Raw genomic sequence first — 15,703 nt, forward strand, 5'->3', positions numbered from 1 at the left:
AGAGAGAGAGACAGAGAGACAGAGAGACAGAGAGACAGAGAGACAGAGATACAGAGAGAGAGAGATAGACAGAGAGAGACAGAGAGAGAGAGAGACAGAGAGAGACAGAGAGAGACAGAGAGAGAGAGAGACAGAAAGACAGAGAGAGAGAGAGAGAGAGAGAGAGAGAGAGAGAGAGAGACAGACAGTATGTTCTACCTTTACTGGCTTTACTGGCTTTGTTAGTCTGTCTGTCTGTCTGTCTGTCTGTCTGTCTGTCTGTCTGTCTGTCTGTCTGTGCTCAAAAAATGAGCATGGTTGATGCTGATTGGTTGATGATGATTTCATTACGTCAGACATTACGTCAGACCACAGCTGATCAGGCTATATAATACCTTACACCACTCAGTTCACACGGGTGTGATTTTTGTAATATAACTTAGTTGAATTGATATATCCTGCTAAATGACAGAGAGATAGGAGCAAATGTGAGTCTTTTAAAGCTTGGTTCTGTACATCCTGATAACATGCTGGTGCGTCTCACAGAACAACAACCAAGGCTGCAGATGAATTACTTCAATTTGCCTTCCCTTCCCTCTAACTCCTTTTTCTTCTCTGTAAACAAACAGAGCAGTGAACTCTGCCATTTTTATTTTGGCTTTAGATTACTTTTTTTTCCTGGTTTGTTTCTCCCCCTGAGATTTGCATGTTCATAATTCACATTATATGTAAATGATGTATCATTGCCTACCTTCTGTTTACTAGTGCATAATAGATCAATTGGAAGTCTATTTTTCTTTTTAAAATAAGCCATGCTTCTCACGAAGCTGCTAGCCACATAATATATACTTTGTTGACTTTGTTATACTTTTTGTTCATTACTGATCATGCTTCTCATTGTTATTTCATACCTATGCTGTGTCCGACTTGCTTTCCTTACTCTGTATCTCTAACTTTGTAATTCGAACTACTGCGCTACCTCGGGGCGACTGGAATTCCTCCACGTGACCAATGATGGCATCTATCCATCCATCTCTCTCTGTCAAAAACAGCCAATCTAAAGCGAGGCTATTTCCGCTGGACGTTTGCTTATTTTTGCCGACTGTTCATGTCACGCACATTATGGTATGCTCGGGAACGGGAAGGCTAGTTAAAGGGTCTAGGCTGGGCCTCTGAGGGTCTAGGGTCTCTGAGTGTTCAAAGAGCATTCATAGCATTCCAGAGGAGCATGTCTTCAGCTGATTACAGGCCTTACCCTGAGTCAGATCCACACCTGGTTTGAGGTGAGCTTCAATGGAAGCCGTGGGCCGGTAGCACAATGCCTCGGCACTTCAATACAGAGCAGATGATGGAGGAGTTCCTCATGTTGCCTTCAGGCCTCAGGGACTGTTTTCTCTCTCAGACATGCATGTTTGGGAAAGGACTTGTTACGAGTAGTTCCAAAACGCTGATGATCTCGGGACTGAGGGTTATTATGCTGTCACCGCTGATATCGATTGCTTTCAACCCAGTTCCCATCAGGAATTTATCTCACCTAATACGCTATATTAACCCAGTTTTCTGAAATAAATATTTTCACGATTTTTCAAAAATAGCAGACCTACAAGCTCACAGCGCGCCACTTGGTGGCGCGCTATGAGCTTGTAGATCTGCTATTTTTCAATAGCTAAATTATAACATAATGTTTAAAACACCAAAAGGGGTTCCCGCTCAAAATGGGTTAAAAACAAAAAAAGCTTCAAATGCCGTATTCATCTGAATACAATAAATCACAGAAATTGTGCAAAACAAACTGGTGAGAATGACCATTTCTCTTTTCTTTCTTTTTTTTCCTGTGTGGTCCTGACTGACAGCACGTCATCAATAGGTGCCTCAGGCAGTTGATTTCTGAGCAGCGCCTGGACTCTGCCAAATATAAATCACATTTGCTTGGCAGCCTCAATTACTTTCACATACTTACAAAAAGCATAGTTGGATTGGGTCCACCGTTTACATCCAATAATTGTCATCGAGTGTACAACGGATTGGATCCAAAACCTGGAGATCCCAGTGAATGGATGGGTTCAACTGTCTGACTGGAACTTCATTTCAATGGCCACGCACACCTTGCCAGTATGAGGCCAAGAAAGAACCTCATGGAGATGGAGGTGCTAGAACAGGTGGTGTCATGTTTTGACCTATAAACCTTGAACCATGGGTCATACAATCAATGAGTTTTTACCCTGGATTCCTCCTTGGGCACATTTCTGTCTTGACAAGATTTCCCACCATTTTGCATTATGTTCAAGATGTATCACTGACAAATTGACAATGTATGATGACTGACTTCTAAAATGTGCGGATTCTGCTGGGTTAGTCAACCCGTCCTGGCAGAGACTTGGGAGCACATTTTCCTAGTTGTTCTTGGTATGTTGAAAAGTGTGTCCACATTCAGCTGTACGCCGAGTGACTCATGCAGCCTGTCACAGATATTACAGCCTAACTCAACTGCTAGATTTCAAAATGACACATTCCTTTGAAAAAGTAACACACATTCTTACAAAAGAACCAAGGGCCAAAATCTAAATGTATTTTTAAAGAACAGCAGGCGACGCACGTACACGTACTTGGCCATGGGAGCGATAGCACTTCGACAAAGTGGACCCTTTTATACATGAAGGATATTAAATGTTGAACTTTGTGTAATCATTTTGTCCTTCAAAATGAATCTACGTCATTTCAGAAATGAACCCCCTTTTGAGATTAGTGATAGGGGTTTCTTTTAAAAAGGGCGATAGGCTGATCTATTCTGGGCACCAGAGGAGGTTGCTAGGCGTGCTCGGTGCACGGCACGGGCCATTTACCCTTGAAGATTACTGCCTTATTAAATTGTAATGCTCTTTGAAGCGGCGACCATGTAAACAATGCCGCCCCCACCTCCTTCGAGTTCTGGAAGTGCCCGCGGAGGTCAAAATGACTCCTTGAAGGACGGCGTTGGTACAGCTTGTTGTTGATTCAGGACTTTTCTGTTTACATTTTTAATTTTCACCCAACCACTCGTCGTTTTCCTCCACTTGGCTCCTTCGGTCTGTTTCCATTATGTGTATTTCTGAGTTAATTTATCTGCACCAAGTTCTCAACTCTCTCACTCTCTCACTCTCTCCTCCTTCTCTGCCCACCTCTCTCCCGTTCTCTCCATTACTGCATCCTCCACACCCATCAATCAAGACGCTACACTGACACATATTTCCTGTCACTCCCAAGTCCCCCCCTTCAGCCTGTCTCTCCCCACACACACACACACACACACACACACACACACACACACACACACACACACACACACACACACACACACACACACAAACACACACACACACACTCTCTCTCTCTCTCTCTCTCACTAGAAATAGAATCCAAAGGGAAGCACGCACAACATATGTCAAAAGATTCTACAGGTGCTGAACAAAAGACACGTACAGTGAAAAAGGAAGGCAGTGCACACTAATCTTGTGCTCCCAGGCCCCACACACACACGCACACACACACACACACACACACACACACACACACACTGTGGAACATGAATTATTAGTTTGTATTCGCAGACGACAGCTCTCACTCTTATGAGTGACTACCTAGTACCTATCATGTGAGTCGGATGGATGGATGAATGGACGAATGGTCGAGTCATCACATCTTGATCTTGATCCATTGCCCAAAGGGCGTTTCCTCTTGCTGTGTGTGTGTGTGTGTGTGTGTGTGTGTGTGTGTGTGTGTGTGTGTGTGTGTGTGTGTGTGTGTGTGTGTGTGTGTGTGTGTGTGTGTGTGTATATCCTGTCATAACAGTGAAGATTCACACCCTTGAAGTATTCACTTGAATGAACAGTCGACTCAAAACCCCCGTTACGAAGCGCTTTCCAGAAAACATCCCCAGAGTTAGTGTCGAAGCGTCCTTGAGCAAGACACTGAACCCCTAATTGCTCCTGGTGAGCAGGTCGGTGACTTGCTTGGTTTCCTCTAGCCGCTGGTGTATGGATGCGTGTGTGAATGGGTGAATGTAGTGCACATTGCCTTGGATAAAGGCACAACATTTACCATATTTGGGACCATCTAAAAAAAATGTGTTCGTATTACTACTGTTATTTGCTTTCACCATTTTGTCACGGCTTCCACAAATTGTAGAATGGTGTAAGGTAAAGCCTTTTTGTGGAACTGAGTCAATGCATAAGTGTGTGTGTGTGTGTGTGTGTGTGTGTGTGTGTGTGTGTGTGTGTGTGTGTGTGTGTGTGTGTGTGTGGATCCATGCCAGAAAACAATGTCATCCATTCAGAAGATCAGAACACCACAGACACACACACACACACACACACACACACACACACACACACACACACGAGTGAGATGGCTGGTGTGAAGACAACCACTGATGGTGTTTGGCTGTGAGATTTGACACTGCTCTGTGTTCTCCTGCCTCGTTTCCAGTCCAGGCTTGCTATGTTTGTCTTCCACCAGCATTGTAAAAGCAGCCGGGCCAGGTGGATTTACGTGAGATGTTTGCACACACACACACACACACACACACACACACACACACACACACACACACACACACACACACACACACACACACACACACACACACACACACACACACACACACACACACACACACACACACACACACACACACACACACACACACACACACACACACACACACACACACACACACACACACACACACACACACACACACACACACACACACACACACACACACACACACACACACACACAGCTACACTTTGTAAATCAAATGTTTAAATTATAATCATAAGACTCGGCTCTTTAAAAGAGTTCAGAAGTGGTGTAGAAGTAAGCCAAATGAGCTTCATATTTTAAAATGAAAAACAATTCATATTTTCTTTGGTGTTTCTTACCCTCCGTGGTGTCAACACAAGATGCCAGATAATCTAAAACCAAAGGCCTTTTCATGTTTAATAACAATAATAATACTTTTGTGTCAATCACTGAGCGCGAGTTAAACGTTATTCCTTAGTAAAATAGAGTCTGGCTTGTCATTGTGGCAACATGCTTTAACATTCAGTGGTTGTGTCTGGTTGTTTGTGTGTGTGTGTGTGTGTGTGTGTGTGTGTGTGTGTGTGTGTGTGTGTGTGTGTGTGTGTGTGTGTGTGTGTGTGTGTGTGTGTGTGTGTGTGTGTGTGTGTGTGTGTGTGTGTGTGTGTGGCGCAGCAGAATTCCTTCACGGTTGACTAGGCAACAGGGCTCTGCATTTGGCTCTGTATCCAAAAGACTAACCAACCAAAAACAGCCCTTTGACCTCAGACTTAAAACAAGAAAGGGAAACATTTTATAGAGTGAAAAAGAAACCTCAAGAAATATTTAATAACAATTTAAAAACATGTTTTCCCAAAAATGGTTCTACAAATCAAATACGATATATATATAATATAAACGATATATGAATGATAAATACTATTGCATATTATGTAATCCAGCCTAAAATATGATTATAGAAAGCAAACAGCTTTGCTAAAAGTAAATTCTGATAACGGTTTTGTGGTGGTCACATTTAGAATTTGGTTTTTTTTTCCACAATGTGTAAGCATTTTTGAGTAATTCCTCTATGGTTGACTAGGCAACCCTAAATGGTCCTCTATTCCTCTATGGTTGACTAGGCAACCCTAAATGGTCAGCCATTTGGATACAAAAGACCAGTCAGGCAGAAAAACACAGGCTAATAAAACATTCATTTTAGAAACAGCATGAACTGCAAAGACAAAAAGAAGACTTTGGACTTTTTTTTACTTTCTCTCGATTATTATGATGTAGTGATAAGAGAATTCTTGTTGTTTTCCCCACAGTGAGTGTTCTGGCATTGCCATAGAATTCCTCCCATGGGTGACCGAGCAACGTGGTGTTCCATTTGATTCCATGTCCAAAAGGCTAACCAGCCAAAACAACATGCTGCCTAATAAAACCGTCCACTGATCACCAGTTAATGCCCCAGAACTAATTACTGCACTGCCGACCCTTTCTCAAACTCTCCCAATGTTATCCTCTCTCTCTCTCTCTCTCTCTCCCTCTCTTCGTGACACCATCTTGCTGACTTTCCCTAATGGTTTTCTCTCTCTTATGTCTTGGGTCTCTCCCCGTGACTATCTCTTCCTTTACCAACTCAGCAGTAACACACATGGTCACGATCTCCACTTTTTGCATAGCTATTAGGGCTGTAATCAACCCTATACAGAGGAGGAGATGATGAGGGGTGGAGGAGGAGGGGTGGAGGGGTGGAGGGGTGGAGGAGGAGATGATGAGGGGTGAAAGGCAGTAGAGTGGGGAATGGGCCCAGAAACACTGTCTGAAAAGATGTTCACTGTATTATCATACCTACAGTATGGCAGCAATGGGAGTGTCATATTATATCATTGTGGTCATGATAATGGTGACCGTCTCCATGGATGTGTGTCATGGCAGTAGCTCTATAACTGATAGCAGACAGTTACAATTGCACAGCAATTTGCAGCAGTTACTTTCTTTCAGACTAAATAAGTCGGACATAGTGACACGCACACATTATTGGAACGCAGGAGTTGTGTGTCCCGATATTGTGAAACCTCAAAATGTGTCATAACAGCCATGGTGCCACTACAGTGGCGTGAGAAAAATAATAAGTAGTTGTTTGTCAAAAAGATATCTGGGCGAATGTTTTGGTTTTTTAATGAAACATTTATTATCCAAAAGCACTGGTGATTGGGCACAACCCCCAGGCCTCAGTGAATGCTTTCCAGTGTCGTTTGACCGGACAGCAGTTTACCAAATATCCACCGACTGCTGGATTTGGCTTTTTCACAACCAAGGGAATATGAGATAAAATATAAGAGGGTCAGTCTGTGTGTCTCAGTGCACAGTCTGCACACTGCCCGTAGGCTACAGAGGCACCTCTGCTATTTCTTTATTTGTGTTCACATTTTATACTTATTATTACTTATAGGCGACTAGAATATTTTTACTCACACCTTATGATGTAATGTCAAAGGGGCTCAGATTGGTTCAAACTATGGGCACATCTGGGGCCATAATACGCCATACATGACGCCAAAGATCTGGGGCCATAATACGCCATACATGACGCCATAATAATAATAATAATAATACGCCATACATGACGCCAAAGACCACTGGCATCACAGGCTCGCCCACATGAATTCTGAGATCCACATTGGACCCATGCTGTTCACATGTGAATCCCAAGATCCACACAATTTCTTATTTGACTATTCCTTCATTATTTGACAGTACAGCAAAATAATGATAACAGCACAGCCAGGGCATTAGGCCATAGATGGTCTCAAATAATGATAACAGCACAGCCAGGGCATTAGGCCATAGATGGTCTCACAGCTAGGGCATTAGGCCATAGATGGTCTCAAACCCACAGCCAGGGCATTAGGCCATAGATGGTCTCAAACCCACAGCCAGGGCATTAGGCCATAGATGGTCTCAAACCCACAGCCAGGGCATTAGGCCATAGATGATAACAGCACAGCCAGGGCATTAGGCCATAGATGGTCTCACAGCCAGGGCATTAGGCCATAGATGGTCTCAAACCCACAGCCAGGGCATTAGGCCATAGATGGTCTCAAACCCACAGCCAGGGCATTAGGCCATAGATGGTCTCAAACCCACAGCCAGGGCATTAGGCCATAGATGATAACAGCACAGCCAGGGCATTAGGCCATAGATGGTCTCAAACCCACAGCCAGGGCATTAGGCCATAGATGGTCTCAAACCCACAGCCAGGGCATTAGGCCATAGATGGTCTCAAACCCACAGCCAGGGCATTAGGCCATAGATGGTCTCAAACCCACAGCCAGGGCATTAGGCCATAGATGGTCTCAAACCCACAGCCAGGGCATTAGGCCATAGATGGTCTCAAACCCACAGCCAGGGCATTAGGCCATAGATGGTCTCAAACCCACAGCCAGGGCATTAGGCCATAGAGGCCAGGGCATTAGGCCATAGATGGTCTCCATTAGGCCATAGATGGTCTCAAACCCACGCCACCATGCGCCGTTTTCTTCTTTGCCATATCCTGTGTGTTTATTGTGGCGATGCATACCACCATAATGAATGATGAAAGACATGCAGCCATAGCTGCAATCCGGTTATGATTTCCTGTGTCCTTGACTCCTTATTATAGAGTCCTGAGCTCCAACCAGGTCAACTGCTGCTCTACTGCTGGTCTATACTACAGTGCCAGCAGCCATTGTGACTTAATGGGGATCATGTTCAAGCACTTATGATTTGTAGGCAAATGTTTACACTGAAGAAGAATCCTTTAATATTAACTAGACTAATATTAACTAAAAGTCTATTGGGAGCCCAACTGTCTTTTCCAATGGTTCATTGGGGTACAGAATACAATCATTAATCAAACAATATATTGAGGATATACTGTTTGACACAGTTTAATTTGACTCCAGATATTGTCCAACGATAGGCTAAACATGCATACATCACGAGAGAGAGGCACAATAGAAATTGTTCTCAGATATTGTGAGATACAAAAGACAAAGTATACTAAATATTTCAAGGCCATATAAAGTTAAGTATGCTCTTCACAGCCCTTCACAGACCTTTGACTATTATGCCTAATTTATACTTGGTTAGTAATAGTTACGCATGCACAACATCTACAAGCTCACAACACGCTGCAGTGCGACGAGTTGTGATCTTGTACATTAGCTATTTCCAGTGTGCGACACCTGCGTACAACCAAAGCATAATTCAGACTCCTCTCGGCAGCAGACTGAAGATAACAGCTGGGTACTCCTGTACCCAGAGGACATAAAACCCAAGGCTGGGTTAGACAGACTGCGGTAAACACTGGAGCTCATAGGGAATGTGACGGGGTCATAAAACTTTAAACATGGCATGAAATAGTAAAGACTGAGTTATATGCCAACAGTTAAAAGGTGTAAGATTTGAGGCGGTGAGCCTTCTGCGATGTTGACTCATCTAATAGTACAATGGGTTTCTCCATCAAGTTACTTCAATGCCCATCAATAGCTAACATACATGGAGGTTGACTTGGTTGGTGATTGCACACATGTATTATCCCTTGACAACACATTTTAGACAAAGGATAACAAAAGAATGCAGTGTACAAAAAAGGGATTAAACATATAGAAATGAATTGGAGGCTTAAAAGAACGTCACATTTTGGTTAAGGGATATTATTATTGGCTTTTATCTGGAGGCATATTGACATGACAATGCCAGACAGTCAGGAACCAACTGCAGTTCTCTTATCCTATGTCCACATTCACACCAAAGGACTTTGCTAACGAACCTTATCAACCCAAGCTCCTTTCTCTTCCTGGTGTTATCATACTATACTAAGAATAGAGGCCGCAAATAGCCACGTATTCCACACCTTCAGCAAGTTGGGCTTTTTAATTATAACCTCCAAAGAACGTATTATTTTTTAGTTGTGACAAAAAGCATGTGCATCGACAAGTGGGGTCATGTTTTTTTGTTTGTTTGTTTTCAGTCTGTGTGACTCACAGTGAAAGAATAGCCAAGGAGGTGGAGCCACAGAAAATGTCGATGGCTCATTCGCTATTTTAGTCCAGAGGGGTGAAGGGGGGGGAGTCAACGAGAGAGTGAGTGATTCTTACCACGCATAGGATATAAATCCCGTCTCCCAAAGCGATGGACTTATTCTGCAACATGCACACTTTCCCCTTTTTCTTTTTCCAGACACGCTCTATCCAAAGCCTTCAGAATAGGCAAGCAATGGTACGGTATCAGAATCTCAAAACTATGTGGGATGCAGCCCCACCAGAAGATACCCACACACACCCACCATGTCTCTTCAATTTGAAGAAGCAGAGAGCCTAAGATTGGTCGGCTGGGAGGGGGCTGAGAGAAGAGGTACTGCATGCAGGGGGTTCAGGAATGTGTCTGGAGACGTGGAGAGTATGTATGACTGCCTCCCGTATGCCATGTGTCTTTTATATTGTGCTGTATGTCATTTGTGCTGAGCCTGAAATTGTATGACATGAATCATCACAGTATGTTGTTTTTGTTTTGTTTAAATCGATTTAAAGGAATGATTAGGAGGAAAGAGCCTCATAAGATTGACATAAATACTTTTCAGATGCTACCATGGGGTACCAAGTGTCGGGGGAGGGGGGTTCTTGAGGACACGTTATAAGTCAGCGTATAATGGTTTGCATAAATAACCAAGGGGAGGAAATAACTGTTTCATACAAATACAAAAATGTGAATTTATTTTTCTAAACTGCATTTCCCTAAGGTGGAATCAGCATATCGTCAAGCTTAATTGCCTAACACACTTCTTGAACTGAAGTGGGGTTTGAATGTGCTATCTTGTTTCGTATGTGACTATGATTACTCAAATACTATTCTGCAAGCTTCAAGGAGGACAGAAATAAAAAATAACCAAGCGCGACCACGAAGACTTTCATATTAAACTGCATTAAAGCACATGGCAGAGCTAATGTGAACAAATTGTAGTTGCATGTGTGCGAAAAGTGTAGAGGTCCAATACAGAGCTCCCTAATCATCAAAGTGTAGAGGTCCAATACAGAGCTCCCTAATCAAAGTGTAGAGGTCCAATACAGAGCTCCCTAATCATCAAAGTGTAGAGGTCCAATACAGAGCTCCCTAATCATCAGCTTGAAAAGAGACGGCTGCAGGACATTTCTCTTTTAGAGGTAATTTAAAGCCTTTTAGACTAACAGACTAACAGCGTGCTGCTCTTGACTCCTCCAGCACACACACACACACACACACACACACACACACACACACACACACACACACACACACACACACACACACACACACACACACACACACACACACACACACACACACACACACACACACACACACACACACACACACACACACACACAACCCGAACCTCCCCTTAAAAGTTGGCATCAACCACAACCACAAATGGATTTTTAACAATTTTATATTATTAACATGCTCACATATAAACACACAATAGAGGATTCCAATGAACATGTACAGCTGGCTGTTTGTCCTCTGCTTCTCTTTCTGGAGACAAGACAATCTGAGGTTATTTACTAGAGCAGCCAGCCAGCCAGCGACACTAATCTGGTTTACACTGCTGCTGCTACTGATGCTCTTACTAATATACTACTACTTATTGCAGTGTTACTAACACACACACACACACACACACACACACACACACACACACACACACACACACACACACACACACACACACACACACACACACACACACACACACACACACACACACACACACACACACACACACACACACACACACACACGCCAGAAGCTAGCATGCAGACTCAAAACACACAACACACGCACCAATTCTAAATACCCCCGCCAAAGACTAAACATCTCACCATTTAGTGTCGATCACACACCGCTGCAAACTCAAGACGTATGAAGAGATTTTAAGTCCTGTGCAAGTACAAATTTCAGCGCCGCCAGCGCCAAACCCCCCTCCACCACCACCACCACCTTACACCCACGTATTCAATATAGGCTGTTCCATCCTGTTGCTCTCTGGTAAACAAACACATAGCTGTGTAGGGGATTAAAGACACCAGTCCTAACATGATGCTTGTTTACACGCACGCGCGCACACACACACACACACACACACACACACACACACACACACACACACACACACACAGAGAGAGAGAGAGAAAGTGTGCTCAGCTGTAGATCTGATTGCTGATTTACATCAGTGGTAACTGGCAATACATAGCCTACAGTTCTACTCAATAGACCTCAATGTAGTAAAAAGAAATGAAAATATGCTTTGGTTGTTGATTTGAGTCCATCTGGGAGCAACTATAAAGGCATAAAACAGAGCAAGCTGAAAGCATACCTCTTACATTGATTTATATCCATTGGGAATGAATAGGGATATAGGTGCCACTCTCCGCCTAGTCTGTGGCCTACTGACAGACTAAATACACCCAGGGGACACATTCAAACCCTCCAAATGGCCCATTAGTGAATAATTCACTTTACGGTAGTTATTTAGAGTAAGCAAAGTCATATGGATTCAAACCGGTTAAAAAACAACCTTTTCCTTTAAATAGACTGTATATAATTTAGTGACATTATGTGTTGACATGTCTTATGTAAACGTACAGTTCAAGAATGCTTTCTAGCTTGTCTGTATAATAGCCTATAGATAAGAGATTCATTGATGAATTGTTTTATTTATTATGTTGAAATATAGTCCTGGACATTGTATAATTCTGATCTGGCTCAATATGATTTTTAATAATAATATATTATCATTATCATCATTAATAATAATAATCTTGTTTGCCCTTTATACATGATAGGCTACTCTAAATTATCAATGGACAGAAGCCAAAACTGGAGAAGAATAGTAAGCGAAACTCAAAAGGTCAGATACCAATTGTATGCTCTTTTGAAAACCACCTTTGTAGTCTAGCCAAAATTGCTAGCTTGCTTTAACCCTTATCTGACTGGATCTTATGCACACATTACACAGGGCATGGGTAATATAGCCCTGATGTGTTGCTGTTGCCTGTAGGCACATGTAGACTGCCTGCTGAATGTAGGTGGGTACTTCTAGGCCCTAGAAGAATCTAGGGTACTGAACATTCATCATATCCTGGCCTCTTTGTCTTCCCTGGCTTGCTCTGCCGAGGAGACAGACCGCGAGCAGGGCTGCATGGCTTTCAAACGTCTCCATGGCAGAGCAGACGTGAGGGGAATCACGACAAGATTCACGGTGAAACACACACTTTGCCCGCCTAAAGAGCCTGGTTTATCATTAGGTGACACACTCAGACACACACAGGCCTATATGCTGTGATCTCTTGGGGGGGGAGTTTGGGGTCATTATACATTTATAAAACAGCTCTGCCTGTAGTGGTGGATACAATGATTCACTACATAGTGTTTCCCTCTATTTGCATGTATCCCATTTAGAAGCCCAGCGTCCCACAGGGCACAAACATGGAGCCCAGCGTCCCAGGGCACAAACATGGAGCCCAGCGTCCCAGGGCACAAACATGGAGCCCAGCGTCCCACAGGGCACAAACATGGTAGAGGCCAGTAGCACAGTAGAAAATAAAAATTAGGCTACAGTACATTGGCACGCACACACACACACACACACACACACACACACACACACACACACAGTAAAAGAAGACAAGTCAAAAGAGGACACTAAACGAACCTGGAAGGATTCACTCCTCGATTATCTTAATCTAAAACAGGGGGGCTGGGGGCCCAATTGCGGCCAAGAATAGAACCAAAATAACGCCTATGGGCTGCAATGTAACGGGACTGTAATGTACACAGACTGTGAAACAGCAATCACTTAAAAATTAAAATGAGAGCCATTCCCAGCCCCGTTTAAAAATGCACCTGTTTTTGCTTGAACCAAGCCAGGGGCTGGTGGTGGGGTAGGGGAGGGGGGGGGGGGTGAAGGAGGCTATGCATGGCTGGGCTGGCCGAATCCGAGTCCTCTGGACTGGAGTCGGGTCAGCTGTGCACTGTGTGTGTGCAGGGCAGGCACGGCCCCGGTCGGCCGGGGAGGGTTAGGAGGGAGGGAAGTGGGCGGGGGGTGAGACGCGGTAGCTGCCGGGATAAGTAGCCCAGCAAGCCAGCTAATAACACGACGACTGAATGCCAAAAATATCCTCTCTCTCCCTCCGCTCTGCTTTGGACTGGAGGAGCGCTGCCTGAGTCTCAGACCACACAGTCCGCGACGACACGACGATATCATATAGTCAAACTCAAACATGCTCATACATACATTCGGTAAAAACGTGGGAATTGAGTGAGTTCGACTGCTATAAATAAAGACAAACCGTCCGCAGTCAATGTTTGTTAGCCCCCACGATTCCACCAACACAACACACAGCTAGGCTCTATATCTCCCTCTGAGATTCTTCTCCCCTGCCTATCATCTCGTTCACTTTCGCTATAGTGACTCAACCACACACACACAGCCACACATGTAATAATACTGAATGTTAATGTGTATGTCATGTGCTGTGTGTTCCACATACACAACATGTCCTGACACAACCACGACATATAGGCTATTACACATTCATATGTTTGTCCTGTATATGCCACAACAGCCATTCATAATCATAATGGTCAAAAGGCTTGCCATACCGTAGACTACTGTATGACACATGCATTCATGCATATATGCACTGTATGCCACATACACACACATTCATACACCATACATGACATGTAGTAGCCTACTGTCTCTGTCTGTATGCCACATACACACACATTCATACACCATACATGACATGTAGTAGCCTACTACTGTATGCCACATATGCTGGCCTGGAATCACGCATGCTACTAATACACGCGCGCGGGCGCAGGAAGAGATTTCAAGACCGTGATTTAAAAAACAGAAACTGACCGTGAATTCTCCTCGTTTTAAAATCCCCCCGTTCGTTCGTTCGGTCTTCTCGGCGGTTCGGTTCTTCTCCCCGTGTGTGTGGAAGAGGAGCAGTATAGCCTATGGCACACACACACACACACACACACAAACACACACTCCTCCGTGTGTCGCCGCTTGGTTGACGTCCAGCCACGATCCTTCGTTCCTTTCCTTCTCTTCCACGACGGACAAATATAGGCTGGCGTGTCGGTGTCAAATCTCCGTCTCCCGTTCCCCTTTCGCTGGCGTCACAATGACTGCTCCTCCTCGGCGAGGTGATCCAAAGTTAGTGGTAGTCGCAGAGCAAAGCGCCTTTATTACAAAAAAAAGAAAAAAGATCACCGTGGAATAAGAAACAATTCACCACCAGAACAGTGACAGTTATTTGATATCAGATCCTTCTGCGGATGTGCCAGTGTGCCACTGCCTGCCGGGAAACAAGTTCACCTTCACCCAAAAGAAAAGAAGAAAACAAAAAAAAAAGAATAGAAAAAGACGAGGGAGGGAGAAAATCACATAACGGTTTGAGATACAGTAGTGGTTGAAATATCAGGCTAACCTTAAGGTCTTGATTCGCCGTTCTAAGATGAGCTATAGTTCCGCCGTTACCAGTACACCCATTAACCCAGCGAGATGATGTCTGTGCCTGCTTGGACCTCGCCCCTGTATGTCCTTATCCTGCCGAGGTCCTCGACGCAAATGTCCGCTGGAGAGCTTGAAGGATGAATTTCCATTGGAGGAGTGGAACTAGAAGGAGACAGAGGGGGAGGAGGAATGGGAGGGAACTTGCCTTGCATTCTCTGAATTACTCCACCCCCAACTGCCCCCACCCTATCTCTCTCTCTCTCTCTCTCTCTCTTTCTCTCTCTCTCTCTCTCTCTCTCCACCACATGCACGCACGCACGCACACACGCACACACACACACACGCGCGCACAGTCACGCACACGCGCACGCTCACACACGTCTCACACACACACACACACGCACACACACACACACACACACAGAGGGAGAGAGAGAGAGATGTTTTGATTCCACACAATTATTGCTGTCTTTCTTGACTCTCCTGTCTCCATTCCTTACACCCCCCCCCCACACACACACACACACACACACACACACACACACTCACACACACACACACACACACACACACACACACACACACACACACACACTAGCCCCCCCTGTGCACAACCTAGGCTAA

At 44.3% G+C, this 15,703-nt stretch overlaps 1 protein-coding gene across 2 annotated transcripts in view; it reads right to left on the minus strand.

Moving 5' to 3' along the window:
- dag1 (dystroglycan 1) overlaps positions 1–15,197 on the minus strand; it is a 45,969-nt gene extending 30,772 nt beyond the window's left edge. The window contains exons 1-2 of one of the 2 annotated variants that reach the window (XM_079511049.1): positions 15,054–15,185; positions 14,474–14,806 (exon numbers count right to left, since the gene is read on the minus strand). The gene's annotated coding sequence lies outside the window, so the exon portion shown is untranslated. Of the gene's footprint in view, positions 1–14,473 lie in introns of both variants that reach the window. The other variant, XM_079511048.1, reaches the window with a different exon arrangement.
- Positions 15,198–15,703: the final 506 nt, after the last annotated feature.

Source organism: Electrona antarctica (genome assembly GCF_951216825.1).
Source record: "Electrona antarctica genome assembly, chromosome: 9".
In the NCBI taxonomy this organism is placed as follows: domain Eukaryota; kingdom Metazoa; phylum Chordata; class Actinopteri; order Myctophiformes; family Myctophidae; genus Electrona; species Electrona antarctica.